General features: G+C 44.8%; 1 protein-coding gene across 1 annotated transcript in view; it reads right to left on the bottom strand.

Annotated features, from left to right (window-relative positions):
* LOC140483644 (uncharacterized) overlaps positions 1-24,741 on the bottom strand; it is a 76,627-nt gene extending 51,886 nt beyond the window's left edge. Inside the window, exon 1 of the mRNA XM_072581962.1 lies at positions 24,675-24,741. The gene's annotated coding sequence lies outside the window, so the exon portion shown is untranslated. The remainder of the gene's footprint in view (positions 1-24,674) is intronic.
* Positions 24,742-25,863: the final 1,122 nt, after the last annotated feature.

Consider the following 25,863-nt stretch of genomic DNA (forward strand, 5'->3'; position numbering starts at 1 on the left):
GTCATGAATGGTGGGAACAATTAAACAACTCACTGGAGGAGGGCTCCACAAATCAGTGCAAATGTTAAGGCAGAAGCATTCACAACGATCTTCAACCAGAAGTATCAGGTGGATGATCCGTCTGGGTGTCCTCCAGTGGTTCATAACATCATAGATTCCAGGATTTGGCAAACTCAATTCACTCCAGATGATATCAACAAATGGTGGAAGCAATGGATAGTGCAAAGGCTATGGCCCTGACAACATTTAGGCATTAGAATAGAAGACTTTTCTGCACTCAGAGCCACTGACATTTACCTAACAATGTAGAAAATTGACCAGTTTTATCCTGTCCACAAAAAAAACAGGACAAATCCAACTTGGCCAACTACTGCTCCATCAGTCTATTCTCGATCATCAGTAAAATGATGGAATGTGTCATCAACAGTGTTATCAAGCAGCACCTGCTCAGCAATAACCAGCTCAGTGACACCCAGTTTGGATTCTGCCAGGTTCACTCAGCTTCTGATCTCATTACAGCCTTGCTTCAAACATAGACTTCTAAAGGGAAGGTGAAAGGTGAAAGTGACAGCCCTTGACATCAAGGTTGCATTTGACCATGTGTGGCATCAAGGAGCCTGAGCAAAACTGGAATCAATGGAAATCAGAGGCAAACATGCTGCTAGTTGGAGTTATACCTGGCACAAAGGAAGATGGTAGTGGTTATTGGACGCCAGTCATCTCAGCTCCAGGATACCTCTGCAAGTGTTCCCCAGAGAAGTATCCTGGGCCCAACCATCTTCAGCTGCTTCATCAAAAACCTTCCCTCCATCATAAGTTCGGAAGTGGAGATAAAGTGAGGACTGCAGATGCTGGAGATCAGAGCTGAAAATGTGTTGCTGGAAAAGTGCAGCAGGTCAGGCAGCATCCAAGGAGCAGGAGAATCAATGTTTTGGGCATAAACCCGTCTTCAGGAATGAGGAAAATGTGTCCAGCAGGCTAAGATAAAAGGTAGGGAGGAGGGACTTGGGGGAGGGGCATTGGAAATGCGATAGGTGGAAGGAGGTCAAGGTGAGGGTGATAGGCCGGAGTGGGGTGGGGGCGGAGATGTCAGGAAGAAGATTGCAGGTTAGGAAGTCGGTGCTGAGTTCGAGAGATTTGACTGAGACAAGGTGGGGGGAGGGGAAATAAGGAAACTGGAGAAATCTGAGTTCATCCCTTGTGGTTGGAGGGTTCCTAGGCGGAAGATGAGGCGCTCTTCCTCCAACCGTCATGTTGCTATGGTCTGGCGATGGAGGAGTCCAAGGACCTGCATGTCCTTGGTGGAGTGGGAGGGGGAGTTGAAGTGTTGAGCTACGGGGTAGTTGGGTTGGTTGGTCCGGGTGTCCCAGAGGTGTTTTCTGAAATGTTCCGCAAATAGGCGGCCTGTCTCCCCAATATAGAGGAGGCCACATCGGGTGCAGCGGATGCAATAGATGATGTGTGTGGAGGTGCAGGTGAATTTGTGGCGGATATGGAAGTATCCCTTGGGGTCTTGGAGGGAAGTAAGGGGGGGGGAGGTATGGGCGCAAGTTTTGCATTTCTTGCGGTTGCAGGGGAAGGTGCCGGGAGTGGAGGTTAGGTTGGTGGGGGGTGTGGACCTGACGAGGGAGTCATGGAGGGAGTGGTCTTTTCGGAATGCTGATAAGGGAGGGAAGGGAAATATATCCCTGGTGGTGGGGTCCGTTTGGAGGTGGCGGAAATGACGGTGGATGAAACGCTGTACATGGAGGTTGGTGGGGTGGTAGGTGAAGACCAGTGGGGTTCTGTCGTGATGGCGGTTGGAGGGGCGAGGCTCAAGGTCGGAGGAGCGGGAAGTGGAAGAGATGCGGTGGAGTGCATCGTCGACCACGTCTGGGGGGGAAATTGCGGTCCTTGAAGAAGGAGGCCATCTGGGTTGTACGGTTTTGGAACTGGTCCTCCTGGGAGCAGATGCGGCGGAGACGAAGGAATAGGGAATAAGGGATGGCGTTTTTACAGGGGGCATGGTGGGAGGAGGTGTAGTCTAGGTAGCTGTGGGAGTCGGTCGGTTTATAGTAAATGTCCGTGTTGATTCGGTCGCCCGAGATAGAAATGGAGAGATCGAGGACGGGGAGGGAGGAGTCTGAGACGGTCCAGGTGAATTTGAGGTCGGGGTGGAAGGTGTTGGTAAAGTGGATGAAGTGTTCAACCTCCTCGTGGGAGCACGAGGCAGCGCCGATACAGTCATCGATGTAGCTGAGGAAAAGGTGGGGGGTGGTGCCAGTGTAGCTGCGGAAGATGGACTGTTCCACATATCCTACGAAGAGACAGGCATAGCTGGGGCCCATGCGGGTGCCCATGGCTACTCCTTTTGGTTTGGAGGAAGTGGGAGGATTGGAAAGAGAAGTTGTTCAGGGTGAGGGCCAGTTCAGTCAGTCGAAGGAGGATGTCAGTGGAAGGGTACTGGTTGGTACGGTGGGAAAGGAAGAAGCGGAGGGCTTTGAGTCCTTCGTGATGGGGGATGGAGGTGTACAGGGACTGGATGTCCATGGTGAAGATAAGGCGTTGGGGTACAGGGACTGGATGTCCATGGTGAAGATAAGGCGTTGGGGATATTTGATAATGATTGCATTATATTCAGCACCATTCATGACTCCTCAGATACTGAAGCAATCCATGTTCAAATGGAACAGGATCTGGACAATATTCAGGCTTCAGCTGACAAATGACAATTAATATTAGCACGGCACAAATACCAGGCAATGACCATCACCAATAAGTGACATTCTAACCACCTCCTCCCTTGGCATTGACCAGTGTTACCATCACTGAATCCTCCATAATCTATATACTAGGTGTTACTTTGACCAGAAACTCAACTGGACTCACATAAACACAGAGCAGATCAGAGGCCAGGAATCCCGTAATGAGTATCTCACCTCTTGACTACCCAAAGCCTGTCCACCATCTACAAGGCACAAGTCAGGATTGTGATGGAATACTTTCCACTTGCCTGGATGGGTGCAGCTCCAACAACACTCAAAAAGCTCGACAACTAATGCTTCACCACTAATGCAGTAGCAGCAATGTACAAAATGCACTTCAGAAATACACCAAAGATTTCACACCAGAAATACACAGCACTTTCGAAACCCACAACCACTTCCATCTAGAAGGACAAGGATTGCAGTTACATGGGAACACCATCACCTTCAAGTTTCCCTCCAAGCCACTCATCATCCTGACTTGGAAATTTATTACTGTTTCTTCACTGTTGCTGGATTGAAACCTTGGAATGCCCTCCATGAGGGCATTGTGGGGCAATCTACAGGATGTTACCTGAAGCAGTTTGAGAAGACAGCTCACCACATTCTCAAGGACAACTAGGAACAGGCTATAAAATGCTGGTCAGCTCGCAACTCCTATGTCCCCTGAGAGAATAAAATAAATTATGGCATGGCACTTTTCAACAGCACTAAACTGAGAACTGGTGTGGTCAAGGCTTCTATCTTTTGTCCAGATCAAAAAAATAGTGATAGTTGGAGCAGAGACAGAGGAGTTTGACAGCTTAGACACTCTGGATTAGTGGTGCTGGAAGAGCACAGCAGTTCAGGCAGCATCCAAGTAGCTTTGAAATCAAAGTTTCGGGCAAAAGCCCTTCATCCTGATGAAGGGTTTTTGCCCGAAACGTCGATTTCGAAGCTACTTGGATGCTGCCTGAACTGCTGTGCTCTTCCAGCACCACTAATCCAGAATCTGGTTTCCAGCATCTGCAGTCATTGTTTTTACCAGCTTATACACTCTGTACAATGAAAATGAGGGTTTGTTTCAGATGTGTGGCTGCAATGTAAGCTTACAACAAATTGACTAGTCATCTGGCAGAGAGGTAGCCAGCAAGAACAGGCTAACATTGTTATAATAAGGCAAATTAGTACCTGAATGGGTTTTTGATTTCACAAAATAAGCTCTGCCTTTCAGCATACAAAGAACTTTTCTTGGAAGTTATTTTGGGAGATGTTGATTTATTTTCCACGTGTTCTTCAAAGGTTCGGTAGTGTGACCTAACTAGTGCTCAGGTTATACTTTTCTTAAGTTGAACCTGATGTCTCATACGAGACAACATGTAGCTTAGATGCAATTTAACTAGGAACAAAATGTCAGCAGGTCTCGCAGCATCTGTGCAGAGAAATCAGAGTTAAATCCAATGACCCTTTCTCAGGACTGATGGTTGCTCACAAATGTTGATCTTTATGCAGAAGATAGGGTGGGGCAAGAGGGTAAGGAGTATATGATAGGTGGAGCTAGAACCCAAAGAGAGAGGAGAGCAGTTGGACAGGTAAGGGAGTGTATAACAGTCAGTCTAGGACAGTGAATAGCTATTAGTAGGGACTGTCAGTGGCTGCTCCTTGGATGCTGCCTGAACTGCTGTGCTCTTCCAGCACCACTAATCCAGTGGCTAACAATGAGTTGTGTGTAATAGCAGATTATGTGATAACAATGTCTGGAGAATGGGGATCGGGTAAGGACATGGGAGTAGCTCAAGCCCTAAAGTTGTTGAACTTAATATTGAGTTCAGGAGGCTGTAGGTTTCCCAAGGGGAAAATGAGGTGTTGTTCTTCAGCAAGAACAACAAAGGAGTGTTGTAGCAAACCTGAGACAGAGATGTTGGCCAGGGAACAGGGTGGTGTCTTAAAGTGGCAGGCAACTGGAAGCTAAGGATCTTTTTTCTTTGAGCAGAATGTAGGTGTTCTGCGAAGTGATCACCCAGTCTATGCTTTGTTTCCCCAATGTAGAGGAGACCACATTGTGAGCAGCAAATGCAGTTGACTAGGTTGAGTGAAATGTAGGTAAAGCGCTGCTTTATCTGAAGGATGTGCTTAGGCCCTTGCGTACTGAGGAGGGAGGAAGTAAGCGATTAAGTGTTACACCTCCTGCAGTTGCAGGAAAAGGTGCCATTGGGCTGTGGGGTGCATTGGGAGTGGACCAGGGTGTCCCAGAGGAAATGATCCTTGTGTAAGGTGGACAAGGGAGGGGAGAGGTGTATGATAGGTGGAGCTAGAACTTTTGGAGTGTTGTACTGAAAGCTTGTGGTTTCAAATAAACCTGTTGGACTATAACCTGGTGTCGTGTGACTTCTGACTTTGTCCACCCCAGTCCAACACCACTCCTCCGCATCATGACCATCCTTATAGGGGAAGGATGTGTAAAGAGATGGCACATCCACGGTAAAGTGGGGGTGGCTGGAGCTGGGAAACTGGAAACTCTGAAACTCACGTAAACTGTCAGAGGAATCACCATGTAGTGGAAACAGATGGGACCCTGGAACAAGATAATTGACGCGAGGTCGGAGATGTGTTCTGTGGGGCAGAAGCGGGCAGAAACAGAAGGTCTGCTGGGACAGTCCTGTTTAAGGATTCTTAAATCAGAATATGCACTAATCTTACACAATTCAATAAGGCAGTGACTGCAATAATCCACCTCATGGCTACGTGAATGACAGCTTATCCAGACTCCCCAACAGTTGGATCTTCACTAAGACTGATGCCATGATGTCATTCTCCAGTGAAGCAGATGGAGAGTTCGGACGATGGTTAGCGGTGAAGGGGATGGAGAGTCCAGATGGTGGTCAGCGGTGAAGGGGTGGAGAGTTTGGACGGTGGTCAGCGGTGAAGGGGATGGACAGTCCTGATGGTGGTCAGCAGTGAAGGGGTGGAGAGTTCGGATGGTGGTCAGCGGTGAAGGGGATGGAGAGTTTGGACGGTGGTCAGCGGTGAAGGGAATGGAAAGTTCGGATAATGGTTAGAAATGAAGTGGATGGAGAGTTCGGATGGTGGTCAGCGGTGAAGGGGATGGAGAGTTCGGACAATGGTCAGCGTAAAGGGGATGGAGAGTTTGGACAGTGGTCAGCGGAGAAGGGGATGGAGAGTTCGGACAGTGGTCAGTGATGAAGGGGATGGAGAGTTCGGACAATGGTCAGAGGTGAAGGGATGGAGAGTCCAGACAGTGGTCAGCGGTGAAGGGGATGGAGAGTTCAGATGGTGGTCAGCGGTGAAGGGGATGGAGAGTTCAGATGGTGGTCAGCGGTAAAGGGATGGAGAGTTCGGACAATGGTCAGAGGTGAAGGGATGGAGAGTTTGGACGGTGGTCAGTGGTGAAGGGGTGGAGAGTTCGGACAGTGGTCAGCAGTGAAGGGGATGGAGAGTTCAGACAGTGGTCAGCGGTGAAGGGGATGGAGAGTTCGGACAGTGGTCAGCGGTGAAGAGAATGGAGAGTTTGGACAGTGGTCAGTGGTGAAGGGGATGGAGAGTTCGGACAGTGGTCAGCGGTGAAGAGAATGGAGAGTTTGGATAGTGGTCAGTGGTGAAGGGGATGGAGAGTCTGGACAGTGGTCAGTGGTGAATGGGATGGAGAGTTCGGACAATGGTTAGTGGTGAAGGGGGTGGAGAGTCTGGACGGTGGTCAGTGATGAATGGAATGGAGAGTCCAGACAATGGTCAGCGGAGAAGGGGATGGAGAGTTCAGATAATGGTTAGCGGTGAAGGGGATGGAGAGTTCGGACATTGGTCAGCGGTGAAGGGGATGAAGAGGTCAGACAATTGTCATTGGTGGAGGGGTGGAGAGTCCAGATGGTGGTCAGCGGTGAAGGGGATGGAGAATTCGGACAATTGTCATCGGTGGAGGGGTGGAGAGTCTAGATGGTGGTCCGCGGTGAAGGGGATGGAAAGTCCAGACAGTGGTCAGCAGAGAAGGGGATGGAGAGTTTGGATGGTGGTCAGCGATGAAGGGGATGGAGAGTCTGGACGGTGGTCTGCGGTGAAGGGGTTGGAGAGTCCGGACAATGGTCAGCGATGAAGGGGATGGAGTGTTCGGACAATGGTCAGCGATGAAGGGGATGGAGAGTCCAGACAGTGGTCAGCGGTGAAGGAGATGGAGAGTCCGGATGGTGATCAGCGATGAAGAGCTTGGAAAGTCCAGACGGTGGTCAGCGGCGAAGGGGTTGGAGAGTCCAGACAGTGGTCAGCGGTGAAGAGGATGGAGAGTTCGGACGGTGGTCAGCTATGCAGGGATAGTGAGCCCTCTCAGGAAGAACAGCCGGTGTGGAGCGACTTCAGGCCAATGGCTAAGGAAGGACTGTAATGTTGAACTTCTAATTTATTTCTTTATTTTTGGATTTTGTACGTAAGGTTTTGTACCTAGTTAGCTTTGTGTCTATGATGGTGCTGGGAATGGTGACTTTGTACACTTTTTACAGTACTCCTATATCCCTGTACTTGCGGACATGTGACAATAAAACCTAATTCTAATTCAATTCATAAAGTCATAAAGATGGACAGCATGGAAAGAGACCCTTCGATCCAACTCCTCGATGCCAACCAGATATCCTAAATCAATCTCGTCCCATTTGGCAGCACTTGGCCCATATCTCACTAAACCCTTCCTATTCATGTACCCATCCAGACGCCTTTTAAATGTTGTAATTGTACCAGCCTGCTCCACTTCCCTTGGCAGCTCATTCCATACATGCACCATCCTCAGTATGAAAAAGTTGCCCCTTAGGTCCCTTTTAAATCTTTCCCCTCTCACCCTAAGCTTGTGTCCTCTAGTTCTGGACTCTACCACCCGAGGGAAAGAACCTTGTCTACTTACCTGATCCATGCCCCCCATGATTTTATAAACCTCTATAAGGTCACCCCTCAGCCTCCAATGCTCCAGGGAAAATAGCCCCAAACTACTCAACCTCTCCCTATAGCTCAAATCCTCTAAACCTGGTAGTATCCTTGTAAATCTTTGCTGAACCCTTTCAAGTTTCACAACATCCTTCCGATAGGAAGGAAACCAGAATTGCACACAATATTCCAAAAGTGGCCTAACCAATGATATGTACGGCCACAATATGACCTCCTAACTCCTGTACTCAATACTCTGACCAATAAAGGAAAGCATACTAAACGCCTTCTTCACTATCCAATCGACCTGCAACTTTACTTTCAAGGAACTATGAACCTGCATTCCAAGGTCTCTTTGTTCAGCAACATTCCCCAGGACCTTACCATTAAGTGTATAAGTCCTGCCCTGATTTGCCTTTCCAAAATGCAGCACCTCACATTAATCTAAATTAAACTTCATCTGTAACTCCACAGCTCATTGGCCCATTGAATCAAGATCCCATTTTATTCTGAGGTAATTTTCTTTGCTGGCCACGGCACCTCCAATTTCTAGGTCTAGTTTCTGCTACATCCCAGTAGATGACAAGTCCAAACTCTCTGCCATATTCATCACTTTCTTTGGAAGATATCATTTCATCAGATTGCCCTTTAGAATTGCTTCACCTCCAGATACCATCAAACTGACTATGTCAAGCATTCTACAAGAATTGGAGGGTGTGAGATGCCATATAGATGGTACTGCTAAGACAGCTCCTTCCAAACTTATGACCACTACCATTTGGAAGGACAAGAGCAGAACACACATGGAAACACCACCACCTGCAATTTCCCTCCTGACTTGGAAATGTCATGATTCCTTTATCGGGCCCAAATCCTCCCTAACTGTGTTGTGGGTATAACTACACCAAAACAATTCAGTAGTACAAGGAGGCAGCTCACCACCACCTTCTCAAGGGATGGGCAATAAATACTGGCTCAACTGTCAAAGTCTACTGAATGAATAACAAATATTTCGAGCCATGTAGAAATGATAGAAATTCATAACCCAACAGTACATACAATAATCAGGAAAAGGTTGCAGGTAGCAAGGCCCCCAATGAATGGGAAATGTGAATTCCCTAAAGATTCTATCCAATTACTGGGAGATATTGTTGACAAAAATGGACAAAAACACAGACAGTGAAAGAGTTTCCCACTCCAAATTCAGACTTCTAGGAATCGTAAATCAGTTAGGAAAATGTTTATGCCATTTGACAAACACAACCAAAACCTTGAGATATTTATTCATAAAGGGTCAAGACTAGTGTTGGGATTCACATTAAAAAGAGAAGGTTAAAAAAATGCTGTCTTTCTCCAATATCTTGGCCCTTTACCATCCTGACTACTTTTGCTGCAGATATCTCAACCTCAGTTATTCTCCAAGCATTTGTTATAAAATGCTATGAAAACAATGATGTTATGCTTCCCAAACATTATCTGATACAGAAAATCAAAATGCAAATGACTGAAAAGGAAGCACCAGTTTTGTTTTCATCTCATGAGAATTGCATATATGACCAAATATGTGTCAAGAAAATTGTAGGCATTATCAGGTATTCTCTCCAGAATGACTGTTGGCAATCTTACATCAGGCAAACTCAAACAGCAAGAATATCATGGCCAACAACACAACCTAAACTTAAACTGCTCAGAGACAAGCAGAAAAATCATGCTGAATGTCTTGAAAAATGTGTTGCTGGAAAAGCGCAGCAGGTCAAGCAGCATCCAAGGAGCAGGAGAATCGACGTTCCTGAAGAAGGGCTTATGCCCGAAACGTCGATGCTCCCGCTCCTTGGATGCTGCCTGACCTGCTGTGTTTTTCCAGCAACACATTTTTCAGCTCTGATCTCCAGCATCTCCATGCTGAACGTCTTGCCATACATCAAACTGTACAATCTATCCAGAAAAGAAACTCAGTGCCTTAATTATGAAAATCTATTTCTAACACAGACAACATTTCACTATTGACTTATTGGTTTTTAGTGACAGACTCATTATCCCTTCCTCGCTATGAAACAATGTCCTTGACAAGATACTTCAAGGACACCAAATGTAGCACTAGACTTTGAGCTTCCATATGATGGCCAGCTCACTAAGCAGGTAGAAGGTTTCATAACGGATTCGCAATCATATATCATTCTTAGCCACAAAGCGAATATGCCATTGGTAGCCACCAGAATGTTCACTCGGTTAGTCCCAAGTATGGAGAGATTTTCTTCTGAGGAGAGGGTGAAAAGATTGGGCTTGTTACTCATTGAGGTTTAGAAAATGAGAGGAGATGGTATTGAAACATACAGGTTTCTCTGGGGACTTGACAGGGTAGATGTGGAGAGGCTGTTCCCCTTTGTGGGATAGTCTAGGACTGGAGGGCATATTCTCAGAGTAAGGAGTTGCAACTTCAAATTTGGTCAGAATTTTTTCACCCAGAGTGTGGTGAATCTGTGGAATTCTTTAACTCAGAAGACTCTCAAGGCTGGGTCATTAAATATGTTTAAGGCTGAGATAGATAACTCCCGGAATCAGTCAGGGAATGAAGAGTTATGGGGAAAAGGCAGAAGAATGGAATTAAGGATTATCAGATCTCAATAAATGGCAGAATGGGCTCAATGGACTGAATGGCCCACTTCTGCTCTGACATATGACAGAGTGGCTCAGTGGTGAGCAATTCTGTCTTGCAACACCAGAATCCTGGGTTCGATTCCACCTTTGGCCCTCTTGTTTCCTCCCACAGTTCAAAGATGTGCACATTAGGTGGATTGGCCATGCTAAACTGTCCATTGTATTCAGGGATGTGCAGTCAAAGTGGATTATGCAGGGATAGGGTAGGGGATGGGTCTGTGTGACTCAATGGGCAGAATGGCCTGCTTCTACACTATCGTGATTCTGTGTCTTACGGCCTTACAAAGAAAATAATTCAGGGTCTGGATTCGAGTGGTGCTGGAAAACCACAGCAGATCAGGCAGCATCCAAGGAGCAAATAATTCATACAATCCTTCCCACTAGTCTATGGGAACACACGGAGAGTGATCAACTTATGTTTGAAGGCTGCCCTTACCTAATAATAGGTAAAAACAATAACTGCAGATGCTGGAAACCAGATTCTGGATTAATGATGCTGGAAGAGCACAGCCGTTCAGGCAGCATTCGAGGAGCAGTACCCTTGGATGCTGCCTGAACTGCTGTGCTCTTCCAGCACCACTAATCCAGAATCCCTTACCTAATAATAGTTAACTATTGCTCCCAATGGACTGAAGTAAAGAAATTGTACTCCACCACAATAGCCCCAGTTGTCAAAGCCCAACACAAAATATTTGTTATTCATAGAAACCTGGATGTGGTTCAGTCTGATAATGGACCACAATTTGCCAACAAGACATTTGAGAACTTTGTGATCCATTCAGAGTTCCAACATGTCATTAGTTCACCAAGGTATCCTCCCAACCAGTGGAAGAAAGGAAACACAGAGTACAAACATTCAAAACCCTCGCACAAAAGAATACAGACTTCTCAAGTCTTACTAAACTACTACTCCACTCCCAGACGGTCTCCTACTTTAAAGACCGTAATTTTCCTTCCCACATGCTCCACAATCCCTTCAGGCACCTTTCCTCCACTTCCCGCAACTCCATTTTGAACCCCAGCTCTCCAATCTCAACAAGGATATAACCCCCCGATCCTCACCTTTCCACCCACCAATCTCCTGATACAATGCATCATCCTCTGTAATTTCCATCCTCTACAATCAGGCACCAACACCAGAGACATATTTCCCTCCACAATCCTATCTGCATTCTGCAGAGACCATTCCCTCCATGATTCCCTCGTTGGGTGCACAGTCCCCCCACCAACTCACCCTCTACTCCCAGCACCTTCCCTTACCACTGCAAGAGGTATAAAACCTGTGCCCACACATCCCCACTCACCTCCATCCACGGCCCCAAAAGATCCTTCCACATCTGACAGAGATTTTCTTGCACATCCAAACACCTCATCCACTGTGCCCGCTAATCTTGATGTGGTCTTCTCTGCATTGGGTAGACAGGACGCCAACTTGCAGAACGTTTCAAAGAACATCTTCAGGACACACACACCAAATAATCCTACTGCCCTGTGGCTGATCACTTCAACTCCCCCTCCCACTCCGTTAAGAACATACAAGTCCTGGACCTCCTCCACCGCCAAATTCTAGTCACTCAACGCCTGGAGAAAGAATGCCTCATCTCCCACCTTTGGACCCTCCAACTACACGGTACCAACACTGATTTCACCAGTTTCCTCATCTCTCCTCCCCCACCTTATCCCAGATCTAACTATTCAACAAGGCTCTGCCCTCTTAAACTGTCCTACCTGTCTATCTTCCTTCCCACCTATCCGCTCAACCCTCTAATCTGACCTATCACCATCACCCTCACCTTCATCTACCTATTGCCTTCCAAGCTACATTCCCCCCAGCCCCACCACCCCCCCCTCTTATTTAACTTTCAGCCCCCTTGGGCAGCCCCCCACATTCCTGATGGAGGGCTTGTGCCTGCACTTTAGGGAATATCTTCGGGACACTCGCCTCACAGTTTCCTCATTTCCCCTCCCTCCACCTTACCCCAGTTCCAACTTTCCAGCTCAGCACCATCCTCCTGACCTGTCCTACCTGCCAATCTTCCTTCCCACCTATCCGTTCCACCCTCCTCTCAGACCTATCACATTTATCCCCACCTCCATCCATCTATTGCACTCTTTCCTACCTTCTCCCCAGCCCCACCCCCCTGCCATTTATCTCTCCACCCCGGAGGCTCCCAGCCTCATTCCTGATGAAGGGCTCCTGCCCAAAACGTCGATTTTCCTGTTCCTTTGATGCTGCCCGACCTGCTGTACTTTTCCAGCACCACTCTAATCTTGACACTGATCTCTAGCATCTGCAGTCCTTACTTTCGCCTTATGCCTGAACTATCGACTCTCCTGCTTCTCGGATGCTGTCTGACCAGCTATGCTTTCCTAGCACCATCTTTTGACTTTGATCTCGAGCATCTGCAGTCCTCACGTTCTACAACTCCACTGCAGTCTAGTGTCATTTATCAATGGAGCTATTAATGGGGAGAAGTCTAAAAGCTTTATATCAGCTGTAAAAGAAATTTCAGTTCTCTGTCATCCAAAAGTAATCGACTCCACGTATAAGTCTCATGGATTAAGAATAAACACATGTTGGAAAGAACAAAACAATACTACCAACTATAATAGATGGCTTTACTCGAAAACCTTGACAGGGTTGGAATAAAGTTAAACAGCATGGATCAAAGACCTCAACATAGTAGTGTAGTTATGCAGTACATATCAATTCAAGAATGGTAGTAGTGCATTAGCACATTAGAAGGAATGATGCACTGGAATCACACTTTGTCTCAGGAGAGCATCATGACTCATCACCATCGTAATGGGATGAACTCAGTGATTACTGCCAAGGGCCAGATCAATTCCAAGAGGAGATCCACAGTCAAGGCCACTGTCCTCAAATTATAGATACACACTTTCTTGCAGTCCAATGCATAACTTGATCAAGATAGGTAGACAAGCCTCCAATTGAGTGATCCTATACATTCGAGGACTCGAGGGATTTGGGATAGTAATGAACCTGCTTAATTAAGCGACTGTATGAAGTATTGAATGACCAGAAAAAGATCTTAGGTCGGGGGTGGTTGTGGTAGGGAGATATTAAATAAGACAGTTAGTATCTGTGTCAGCACAAGGTAAGCTTTGCCAATCAGGCTGTAAAGGTCTGTCCCTGGGAAGAGTTATCCGGCTTTCCGTGTGTTCCATGACCTCACTGGTGCTTCGGTAATTGTTCTTACTGGTAAGATCATGGTAAAGATCGATTGGGTTAGGGAACTCTCTAGTCTGAGGCACAGACATTTCTGTGGCCTCCCTGGTGCCAGGATCAAGGATGTCTCAGAGAGGGTGCGGAATGATCTCAAGGGGGAGATAGGCCAGCAGGAATTCATTGGACACATTAGAACCAATGACATAGAAAGGGAAAAGGATGCGATTCTGAAGGAAGAATATGGAGTTAGGCAGGAATTTAAAAAGGAAGTCCTCAGGAATAGTAATATCTGGAATAATCCCGGTGCTACGAGCTAGTGAGGGTAGGAATAGGAGGATAGAGCAGATGAATACATACATAGCTGAGGAGCTGGTGTATGGGAGAAGGATTCACATTTTTGGATCATTGGAATCTCTTCTGGGGTAGAAGTGACCTATACAAGAAGGACGGATTGCACCTGAATATACTGCAGGGAGATTTGCTAGAGCTGCTCGGGAGGATTTAAACTAATAAGATGGGGGGGAGGTGGAGGGGCCCAGGGAGATTGCGAAAAAAGTGATCAATCTGAGACTGGTGCAGTTGAGAAAAGAAGTGAGTAAAACAGTCAGGGCAGGCAGGGACAAGCAGAGAACAAGGTGGGACTGATAAATTAAACTGCATTTATTTCAAAGCAAGGGACCTAACAGGGAGGGCAGATGAACTCAGGGCATGATTAGGAACATGGGACTGAGATATCATAGCAATTATAGAAACGTGGCTCAGGGATGGACAGGACTGGCAGTTTAATGTTCCAGGATACAAATGCTACAAGAAGGACAGAAAGAGAGGCAAGAGAGGAGGGGGAGTGCTGTTTTTGACAAGGGATAGCATTACAACTGTACTGAGGGAGGATATTCCTAGAAATATGTCCAGGGAAGTTATTTGGGTGGAATTGAGAAATAAGAAAGGGAAGATCACCTTATTGGGATTGTATTATAGATCCCCTAATAGTAAGAGAGAAATTGAGAAACAAATTTGGAAGGCGATCTCAGTTATCTGTAAGAATAATAGGGGATTTTAACTTTCCAATCATAGACTGGGACTGCCATAGTGTTCAGGGTTTAGACAGAGAGGAATTTGTTAAATGTGTACAAGAAAATTTTCTAACTCAGTATGTGGATGTACCTACTAGAGAAGGTGCAAAACTTGACCTACCCTTGGGAAATAAGGCAGGGCAGGTGACTGAGGTGTCAGTGGGGGAGCACTTTGGGGCCAGCGACCATAATTCTATTAGTTTTAAAATTGTGATGGAAAAGGATAGACGAGATCTAAAAGTTGAAGTTCTGAATTGGAGAAAGGCCAATTTTGACCGTATTAGGTAAGAACTTTCAAAAGCTGATTGGGGGCAGATGTTCACAGGTAAAGGGATGGCTGGAAAGTGGGAAGTCTTCAAAAATGAGATAATGGGAGTCCAGAGACAGTGAATTCCTGTTAGGATGAAAGGAAAAGCTAGTAGTTGTAGTGAATGCTGGATGACTAAAGAAATTGAGGGTTTGGTTAAGAAAAAGAAGGAAGCATATGTCAGGTATAGACAGGATAGATCGAATGAATCCTTAGAAGAGTATAAAGGAAGTAGGAGTATACTTAAGAAGGAAATCAGGAAGGCAAAACGGGGACATAGAGTTAAGAAGAATCGAAAAGGTTTTTACAAATACATTTAGGTCAAAAGGGTAACTAGGGAGAGAATAGTGCCCCTCAAAGATCAGCAAGGCAGCCTTTGTATGGAACTGTAGGAGATGGGGAAGATACTAAATGAGTATTTTGCATCAGTGTTTACTGTGGAAAAGGGTGTGGACGATATAGACTGTAGGGAAATAGATGGTGACATCTTGAAAAATGTCCAGGTTACAGAGGAGGAAGCGCTGGATGTGTTGAAATGCGTAACAGTAGATAAATCCCCAGGACCTGATCAGATGTACCCAAGAACTCTGTGGGAAGCCAGGGAAGTGATTGCAGGGCCTCTTGCTGAGATATTTGTATCATCGATAGTCACAGGTGAGATGTTGGAAGATTGGAGGTTGGCTAATGTGGTGCCACTATTCAAGAAAGGACAACCAGGGAACGATAGACCATTGAGCCTGAATTCAGTGGTGGGCAAGTTGTTGGAGGGAATCCTGAGGGACAGGATGGACATGTATTTGAAAAAGCAAGGACTGATTCGGGATAGTCAACAGCGTGGGAAATCGTGTCTCACAAACTTGATTGGCAGATGGAGTTTCATTTAGATAAATGTGAGGTGTTGCATTTTGGTAAAGCAAATTAGAGCAGGACTTATACACATAATGGTAAGGTCACAGGGAGTCTTGCTGAACAAAGAGACCTTGGAGTGTAGGTACATAGCTCCTTGAAAGTAGAGTCGCAGGTAGATAGAATAGTGAAGAAGGCGTTTAGTATGCTTTCCTTTATGGGTCAGAGCATTGAGTATAAGAGTTGGGAGGTCATGTTGCAGCTGTACAGGACATTGGTTAGACCACTTCTGGAATATTGCACACATTTCTGGACTCCTTTTTATCAGAAGGATGTTGTGAAACTTGAAAGGGTTCAGAAAAGATTTACAAGGATGTTACCGGGGTTGGAGGATTGAGCAACAGGGAGATGTTGAACAGACTTGGGCTGTCTTCCCTTGAGCATCGGAGGCTGAGGGGTGATCTTATAGAGGTTTATAAAATCATGAGGGGCATGGATAGGATAAATAGACAAAGTCTTTACCCTGGGGTGAGGGAGTACAGAGCTATAGGGCATAGTTTTAGGTTGAGAGGGGAAAGATATAAAAGACACCTAAGGGGCAACTTTTTCACGCAGAGGGTGGTGTGTGTGGAATGAGCTGCCAGAGGAAGTGGTGCAGGCTGGTACAATTGCAACATTTAAGAGGCATCTGGATGGGTATATGAACAGGAAGGGTCTCGTGGGATATGGGCTGAGTATTGGCAGGTGGGACTAGATTGGTTTGGGACATCTGGTCGGCATGGACAAGTTGGACCGAAGGGTCTGTGTTCCGTGCTGTACATCTCTATGACTCTATAATTCATGTGTACCGAAGCTGGAATGAGATATGTCAAAATTCCACTGAATTTTCTGTATGGCCCTGGTTTGTGTTTTTATTTATTTATAGGTAATTTATAAATAAAGTATATTTTAAAATAAAAAATTGTGTGCCTACTGTTAAGTTGAGTCTAATGTCTCACATGAGACAATAATGTATCATATCTATAATATAGCTAGCCGACATGTACTATGTAATCAACACTTAGTATGATATGAAGATTGAGACTATTCCTCTGCCCAATATGGCATGTGGGAATTCTTCCTAACTTGCTATCATTAGCTCAACTAATATCAGTAAGAAGGATTGATGGCAGCACATATTACATTGGCAGTGCTTGCAAATCACTTTATAAAAACTCCAACTCTGATCCCAGCCCAATGTGATAACTCCAATCCCTATGGCGAATCATAATTGTAGCCCTGAACATTGATCTAAGTCCCAAAAGCTAAGTCCAAAACTCTGCTGTCTGTGTCCTATTTTACACCAACTGTTCCCCCGTCACCTCTGTGTTCACTAATACTTGCTCCTAATTAACCAACATCTTGATATAAAAATTCACTAGTTTTCAAGTCCCTCATGGCCTTGCTCCTCTGTATCTTTGTAATCTGCTCCAATCGTACAAGACCTCCGCACTACTCTAACCCTGGCCTGTTGATCATCTGCAATTCTAAGTGCTTGATGATTGTTTGTGCCTTCATCTGTCTAGGTCTTACTGTCTTGGATTTCTTCTTTAAACCTCTCTATCCCTCTCTACCTTGTTTTTCTCCTTTGAGAAACTCCTTAAAGCCTTCCTCTTTGATGACGTTTTTAGGCATCTGACCTGATGTGGCATGGTGTGGGATTTTGTTTTGTAGTGGTTCTGTCAAGTGCCTTGACGTTTGTGGTATTGTATTGAAGTTTCTGTATAAACACAGGTTGTTATTGTTAATCTAACAGGAAAGAGAGCCATTAAAGCAGAGGAATTGTCATGGAGGGTGAAAGATACAGAAGAATTGTAGAGGACAGAATGCCAAGAAACACTAAACAAAGGGACAAAAGCAGATAACAAAGAGAGTTACAACAACAATGTGTATTTATTCAGTGATTTTAATAGGAGTTTTGTCAATCAATCAATGTGGAACCTATTGTGTTCTCGGATAATGTCGTGGAGAAATATATTGGTGTGGGTTGGCTGTTTAAAACAGAGATGAGGGAAATTTTTTCTCACAGTGGGCTGTGAGTCTTTGGAACATACTTCCACAAAATGTGGTGGTGGCAGAGTCTTTGAATATTTTAAAAAAGACAGATGTAAATAGATTCTTGATAAGCAAGAGAGTACAAGGTCATTGGGAAAGTGAAGTAATCAAATCGGCTATGACTTGACACTGACATTTTTTAAAAACCCACCAACTCCCACAGCTACCTGGATTACACCTCTTCCCACCCTACCTCTTGCAAAAATGCCATCCCTTATTCCCAATTCCTCAGCCTCCGCCGTATCTGCTCCCAGGAGGACAAGTTCCACCAGAGAACACACCAGATGGCCTCCTTCTTTAGAGACTGCAATTTCCCTTCCCACATGGTTAAAGATGCCCTCCAACACATCTCGTCCACATCTCGCAGCTCCGCCCTCAGATCACACCCCTCCAACTGTAACAAGGACAGAACGCCCCTGGTGCTCACCTTCCACCCTACCAACCTTCGCATAAACCAAATCATCCGCCGACATTTCCACCACCTCCAAACAGACCCCACCACCAGGAATATATTTCCCTCCCCACCCCTTTCCGCCTTCCGCAAAGACCGTTCCCTCCGTGACTACCTGGTCAGGTCCACGGCCCCCTACAACCCATCCTCCCATCCTGGCACTTTCCCCTGCCACCTCAGGAACTGTAAAACCTGTGCCCACACCTCCTCCCTCACCTCTATCCAAGGCCCTAAAGGAGACTTCCACATCCATCAAAGTTTTACTTGCACATCCACTAATATCATTTATTATATCCGTTGCTCCCGATGCGGTCTCCTCTACATTGAGGAGACTGGGCGCTTCCTAGCAGAGCGCTTTAGGGAACATCTCCGGGACACCCGCACCAATCAACCACACCGCCCCGTGGCCCAACATTTCAACTCCCCCTCCCACTCTGCCAAGGACATGGAGGTCCTGGGCCTCCTTCACCGCTGCTCCCTCACCACCAGACGCCTGGAGGAAGAACACCTCATTTTCCGCCTCGGAACACTTCAACCCCAGGACATCAATGTGGACTTCAACAGTTTCCTCATTTTCCCTTCCCCCACCTCACCCTAGTTCTAAACTTCCAGCTCAGTAACTGTCCCCATGACTTGTCCGGACTAGTCCTACCTGCCTATCTCCTTTTCCACCTATCCACTCCACCCTCTCTTCCCTGACCTATCACCTTCATCCCCTTCCCCACTCACCCATTGTACTCTATGCTACTTTGCTAGTATAGTACAACGTACTATGTTACATTGTACTATGCTCCCCACCCCCACACCCTCTAGCTTATCTCTCCACGCTTCAGGCTCACTGCCTTTATTCCTGATGAAGGGCTTTTGCCTGAAACATCGATTTCGAAGCTCCTTGGATGCTGCCTGAACTGCTGTGCTCTTCCAGCACCCCTAATCCAGAACCTTATTAAATGTCAGGGCAGGCTCAAAGGGCCAAGTGAACCATTCCTGCTCCTAATTCATGCAAAAAAAGAGCCACAGAAAGGTCTTTGAGGGACTCCAAAGGCCTGAAGGGGGAGGAGGAACCATTGTAGAGGTTTCTTTAGCTGCAGCTAGCAGATAGGAATTGAACCAAGTGAGTGCAGTCATACTCTGTTGGATGGAATGACCAAAAGCTGCAGATGGTTTGAAAAGGATACGGAGGGATTGTTTACCAGCAGCATAATGTCATTGGATATCACTTATGAATCTCACCTGGGCTCCTTGAGCACGGTGGCAAAGGAAGAAACCTAGCTAAAATGGCATTTGAGTGGGATTTGGAAAAAAACTTTCAACCAGTTTGGAAGGAAACCAAACGTTCAAGGACCTGAAATGTAAGGAAGGCTTGAGATGTGGGAATAATTTGCAAGGACAGAAGGGTGAAAGATATTTGTTTTTGAATGGGGTGCAACAGCAGCAGATTTGAAGTGGGGTGATTAGTGAGCCAGGTGCTGATGAGAGGGGACTGTGAGCAGTATCAGTTAACCTGAGGATCAGGAAGGGCAGTTGAATGGTTTGCTGGGGATGGGTTAAAGGCAACGGGGAATACCTCTCATGGACAAACTGAGCTCAGACAGAGCATAAGAGATGATACAAAGAGAAACGAGAGAGATGTCATGTTGAGCAGGGAGAAATTTGAGGGAAATTTTCACTTCACAGACAATAGAGCAACGAATCAGTTACAGTGTAAAGAGACTGCCAGCTGCACAACTGTGAAAATATATGCACATCACCTGCTCCCTGCAGCAGAATGAAAATTTCATTAATTTAGGTGCTACGTATTTGATTCCGTAATAACATGTATAAATACATTAATGGCCATGTCTAAGTGCACTTATTACTTGCCATTTTTATACTGTGCTTTTGTATGATTGATTCAGATTAAAGCTACAGTAAGTTAATCAAAAATATACTGGAAATATATCAATTATTAATTTAAATGACGTAAGGAAAGAGCCAATGAGTCATTCACCACACAACACCGCACAAGATGGAAGAAGTCAAGGATGACATCAACTGGTGTTAGACAAACAAAACTAATAACTGAGGATCTAGTTGAAGGCTCCTCTATGATGACAGTTCATTAAAGAATGAGAACATCCTTTTGTTCAGGCAGAAAATGAAAAGGGGTTAACATGAAAGAGATTGTGCACAATGTTACCTAGCATAAAGGAGTCCAGGTCTTTTGAATCCTTCTGTCCCAACAGTGGTCAGCTTCAATAACACAACAGTGGCACACCTTGATGTAACTTTGGACAAACTGGACGGCTCACACTTCTGCCATCTTCACTATGGAAACCAAAGGATCATCAAATTGTCACAAGGGTTCTGCATCTCTGTGCTTGCGGAATCATGGGTTTGGTGAGGTACAGTGCCAGTTGAGTGGCTTTGGCTGGAGTAAGTGACACCTTCTGTATTCTATAAGGATGAGAATACTCCTGCTTCCCTGCCAATTCAGTGCCACTGCCCCATAATCAACTGGTCGACTCAGCTTACTGCGAGGTGTTGCAGTTTACAGTCTGGTCCTATAGGCCCACAGCTCCTTAATGTCACCCCAGCCACTGGAATGAGCATCTGAAGCACCCTCACGTGGAAGGTCAATGGTCTTCCGACTGTAGCTACTGAGGAAGGACTTTTAAGAAGCCCTGGGGTCAGAAAAGAAACTGCAGATCACACACAGAGGTTGAGCAGAAGGGTGTTTTAAAATGATTACTGCTAATTATTATTGGAAGAATTGAGATGTTGAATAAATATGTTGGATTTGATTTTGGCATTAATCATTATGGTGAAGTGGAACAAAAACCCTTAAGGTTAAGCTGAAGGAAAGCAATTAAATGATGCCCGTTAAGATAGGATTGTAACTTAAGAGGGATGATTTTGGTGAAACACATTTCGATGAGCTGACCTGAGTCCTTCCAAGTTTAGATGGCATCTGAAATACACTGTCCCCTTCTCATTGCCTGGTGGTGAAGAGGGGCAATTCCTCATGAGGCCAGTTTCTGCATACAATGGATGACCACAAACCTGGTCATGCACTCAGAGTTGTGCTGTAAATCTTGTCCGGATTAAATTCTGGTGGTGGGCATATTGCTGGAACATGTCATTGTCTTGTCATGGTGGCATGGACCCTTGTTGTAGATTCAGATTCCCGATAGGAGAGGATAAATCTCATCGCAAATTATTCAGCCTGTAACCTCAAATGAAATGAAATTAAAATGTCATGCAAAAGAAACAAAGGAGAAAAGATTTTGTCACTCGTTGGGTAGTTAGGATCTGGAATGCACTGCCTGAAAGTATAGTGGAGGCAGGCTCAATTGAAACTTTCCAGATGTTCATTCAATGATTATTTGGATTGTAAGGCAACATTGTCACAGCCTAGGAAGACCATGGAGCTGTTATCTCATGAGAGAGAGAGAGAGAGAGAGAGATGTCTGCTAGTAATTTCAACCTGAGGGTCACAACACCTCAGGCTAGGGGAGAGGCTGTGAAGGTGGGGCCATCATGGTAACCTTATTTAGTGCAGGAATGGAACCTGCACTGTTGGCAACACAAACCAGTGGCCCAGCCAACTGAGCTAATGGACCCCCCTACCCCCATCTATCTGAATGGACATAGTGAGCAAGGGTAAGGGAACAAAGCAGTAAATTAGTACCAGGTAATGATGCTCATTTGAAGAACTGGTACAGGCATGAGGGGCAAAATGGCCTCCTTCTGTACTGTTACAATTCTGTGAAATCAAAATGGTATAGAGGATTGTCACATGGTGAAATGATCATGACAGCCATCGAGATTTTGGGTACAAATCTTCAAGGTTTGCAGTCTCTGGCCATGATGTGACTGAACATTGAGAGACTGGAAAGGATTACAGTCATGAAAGATTCTTTTAAAAGGGAAGATGAAGGATGATGTGTGTTCAGCCTATGACACCTTCTCCTGGAGAGCCTATCATGTGAGTGTGGCCCACTGCCCTCTGGACTTTGTTGGCTTTTCACAGGAAGGAGAGATGGAAATTTCTCCTGAGATAGAGAACTTTGTTGATCTTTGTTGGGAGAACAGTTCTTTCTTGTTGCAGTTTGGCAGGAGCTTGCACTATATAAGCTAATAGCCAGAATGGCCTTAAAATTAAGGGGCACTGCTGCCCATGTGAGACTAAGGTTGTGACTGTAGTGTTATGGACCAGATCAAACCTGCGACTGTACAGGACATTGGTTAGGCCATTTTTGGAATATTGCGTGCAATCCTGGTCTCCTTCCTACCAGAAGGATGTTGTGAAATTTAAAAGAGTTCAGAAAAGATTTACAAGAATGTTGCCAGGGTTGGAGGATTTGAACTAGAGGGAGTTGCTGAATAGGCTGGGGCTGTTTTCCCTGGAGCGTCGGAGGCTGAGAGGTAACCTTACAGAGAACTATAAAATCATGAGGGGCATGGATAAGATAAATAGACAAGGTCTTTTCCCTGGGGTGGGGGAGTCCAGAACTAGAGGGCATAGGTTTAGGGTGAGAGGGAAAAGATATAAAAGGGTCATAAGAGGCATCTTTTTCACACAGAGGGTGATGCGTGTATGGAATGAGCTGCCAAAGGAAGTGGCGAAGGCTGGTACAATTACAACATTTAAAAGACATCTGGATGAGTATTTGAATAGTTGGGTTTAGAGGGATATGGTCCAAGTGCTTGCAAATAGGACGAGTTTAGGTTAGGATATCTGGTCAGCATGGACGAGTTAGACCGAAGGGTCTGTTTCTCTGCTGTACATCTCTATAACTCTATGACTCTAAACCCCTTCAAAATATGTTAAGAAGATAGTCCAGACTCTAACTTTTTCTTATTTTAAAGATAAGCACAAGACGTTGCATTCCAGATGTAATTCGATTGGTCAAACTACTCAATGTTAAGCAAAAAAACACTTTATTGATACACTATAGGTAAAATACAGCAAAAGAAAAATAAAGAAAAGAATTGGCTTAGTTGTAACCCTATTGAAATGCTTAACAAAATATAATAACTATTACTAATTAACTGTTCTAATGTCGTAACATCCAATAAACACACTCTTGACAAAGGCAAATTCAGAAAAACAGATTGTGTCACATGCAACTCCAGCAGCAGGTAAACACCAAGAGAGAACTCTGAAGGAGTGTAGCAGGGAGAGATGTACTGTAGTTTCCAAACCCTGCTGAGACCCCAGCAACAACTGCTGAGAGCTAAAACTAAAAATCCTGGTTCTGAGAAAGCTTGACCACACCCATTCAGACTGCTTCTATTGTTCCAACCTTAAACAAAACCCCAAGGCCTCATAAGCTGTTCACTTAATGAACTCTCGATGGATAGCTTAGCACCTCTGCCTTAAAACCTCTCTTCCAAAAAAAAATACACCTCTAAAAGTCATGGTATCATCACTGTACCAAGTGATAGAGTTCAATTGCAGTAAAGGCTCTGTGAAGTAAAGGCTCTTCAGACATTGTCCTCAATGATGCTGTAGTAGGAGGAAATGTCTTTTGCCCTGTTGCTTTAGATATAGCATCCCGTGTGGCTCCTCCTGTTCCCATCTTCCAGTAAGTTTTACAAGAATAACAATTCTCAGGTATAATTGTTACCAGTTAGCATGATCTTCCTGCTGTGAACAGGATGTGTTTGTTGCTAGGTGAATTCATCCTCTGGTGAGTCATATGGTTGGGCATACCAAGACTGGAACAAGGCACTAAACATCTTCACTCTTAAGGTATTTTGTGCACTGTCCCATAATATGACCAGAGACACTATTTCCAATAAGGCAGGCTATACACTACTTCCTGGAGGAGGTCAATTCAATGTGTTGTTATTGTGGCGGCATTTAATTCCTGCAATTTTGTATTGTCTAATCACATTTTTAATCCTTAATGTCAATTTTTCTCTCAGTTTTCTTTTGCTTCTTTACCCCTAATACAGAATGCTCTTCCTGCTCATTTCCTGAATTGTGGTAGCTATAAATGGTCTCTGCATCTCCCTTCCTGCTTGTCCCACGGACAAAATGCAGTTAATGGAGAAGCAGATTTCAAAAGTCTTTAATTTGAAATATAGCTTACCCAAATTAGTACACATTTATTGCTTAAATAAATTTGCTTTAAAATGAGATTAGAATAGGTTTTTGTTTTTGACCAGCATGGATGTGATGGGCCAAAAGGCCTTTATCTGTGTTGCAGATTTCTATAACGTGCTGATTCTAAATCTCAAAAGATTTATACTGTGCTCGTTACCCAGACTACTAACTTTGCATTCCTTGATGTTTATTTTATGGAGCACGCAATTAAGTGAAAGATCAAATTTGTAGTAATCAAAACAGAAATTCAACAGTCTTCAAATGCATGCAAATAACAAGCATTTACTCAAGACTTCAAACAAATGTGAGTTTTACCTGATCGTAGATTTGTAAATCACGTTAAATCCAAGCAAGAGTTTAATGTATTGCCATAAACATATTTCAGATTCGTAGCAATTAAATCGTTAGTAAGGGACCGTCCATATTTATCAGTTGGTTTCTAATAGCATAAGGTACTTCGATGTGAGCAATTTATTGTTTTTATACTTTTCTTTAACAAATAGAACAATTCGCATCTTTGATCACTTGTTGCAAAATCTCTCTGGGAGGTGGGAAGCAGAAGGAATACTATTAGTCGAGTTACTGAAATAATCAACATTATTGACGGCCCCTAAAAGCTGTCCTGGGTATGTGCCACAATCAGATTCAGGCTGCTGAGGTTGCCTGTAGATTAGAGCCTCCTACATCTGTGGGATGATTTCTCTCCCAGCAATGCTCCTGTGGTGCCTAGGTCTGGACAAATGATTTCCTATCTCCAGAGAGAGAAAAATATACAAGCAATTACCACAGGCCTGTGCCCTGGAGCATGAGCATCAGATTCAAACATTGACAAAATTAATTACTGCGGAGGAGTAACCAAACAATATTGGATGTCAGTGTTGCTCTTATTACAGCAAAGGATGTTCTGGAAAAGAGGCAGCAAGGGATGAAGTAGAGTTTTACCTTTAGTTGCTGGGGAAGCTGACTGGATGAGCAAGATCAAATTGAAGTTGTTGAACCTGAAAACACACAACAAAATGCTGAATGTGGCTGCTTGATGCTCAGAACTCACTGCATGATGTATCACTAATCATAATCATGCCTTTATGAGAAGCATGTTCCAATAGTAAAAGGGAGAGAGAAAGCTGGCTATTTTATACCTTGCTTGGCCTCATAACAAACTCAAAGGACACGGCTCCCTTCTGGCTGTCTTATCACTTCCTTTCAGAGCCATTAACTCAACCATCTTCCCTGGAATTGCTTCTTAAATACATGAAATGCCACTACCTCAAGAATGTTGCAATATAATATCAGATGAGGCTTTTTTATTATTATTCTGCCTTGCCAGCATTAGTTTCCCATCCATAATTCCCTTTCAGCTGAAATACTTAGAGTTGGCATGGCACAGTAGCTCAGTGGTTAGCATTGCTGCCTCGTAGTGCCACAGACCTAGGATCGATTCCACACTTGGGCAGCTGTCTGTGTGGAATTTGCATGTTCTCTCTGTACCTGTGCATGTTTCCTC

The sequence above is a fragment of the Chiloscyllium punctatum genome, chromosome 12 (genome assembly GCF_047496795.1).
Source record: "Chiloscyllium punctatum isolate Juve2018m chromosome 12, sChiPun1.3, whole genome shotgun sequence".
Classification (NCBI taxonomy): domain Eukaryota; kingdom Metazoa; phylum Chordata; class Chondrichthyes; order Orectolobiformes; family Hemiscylliidae; genus Chiloscyllium; species Chiloscyllium punctatum.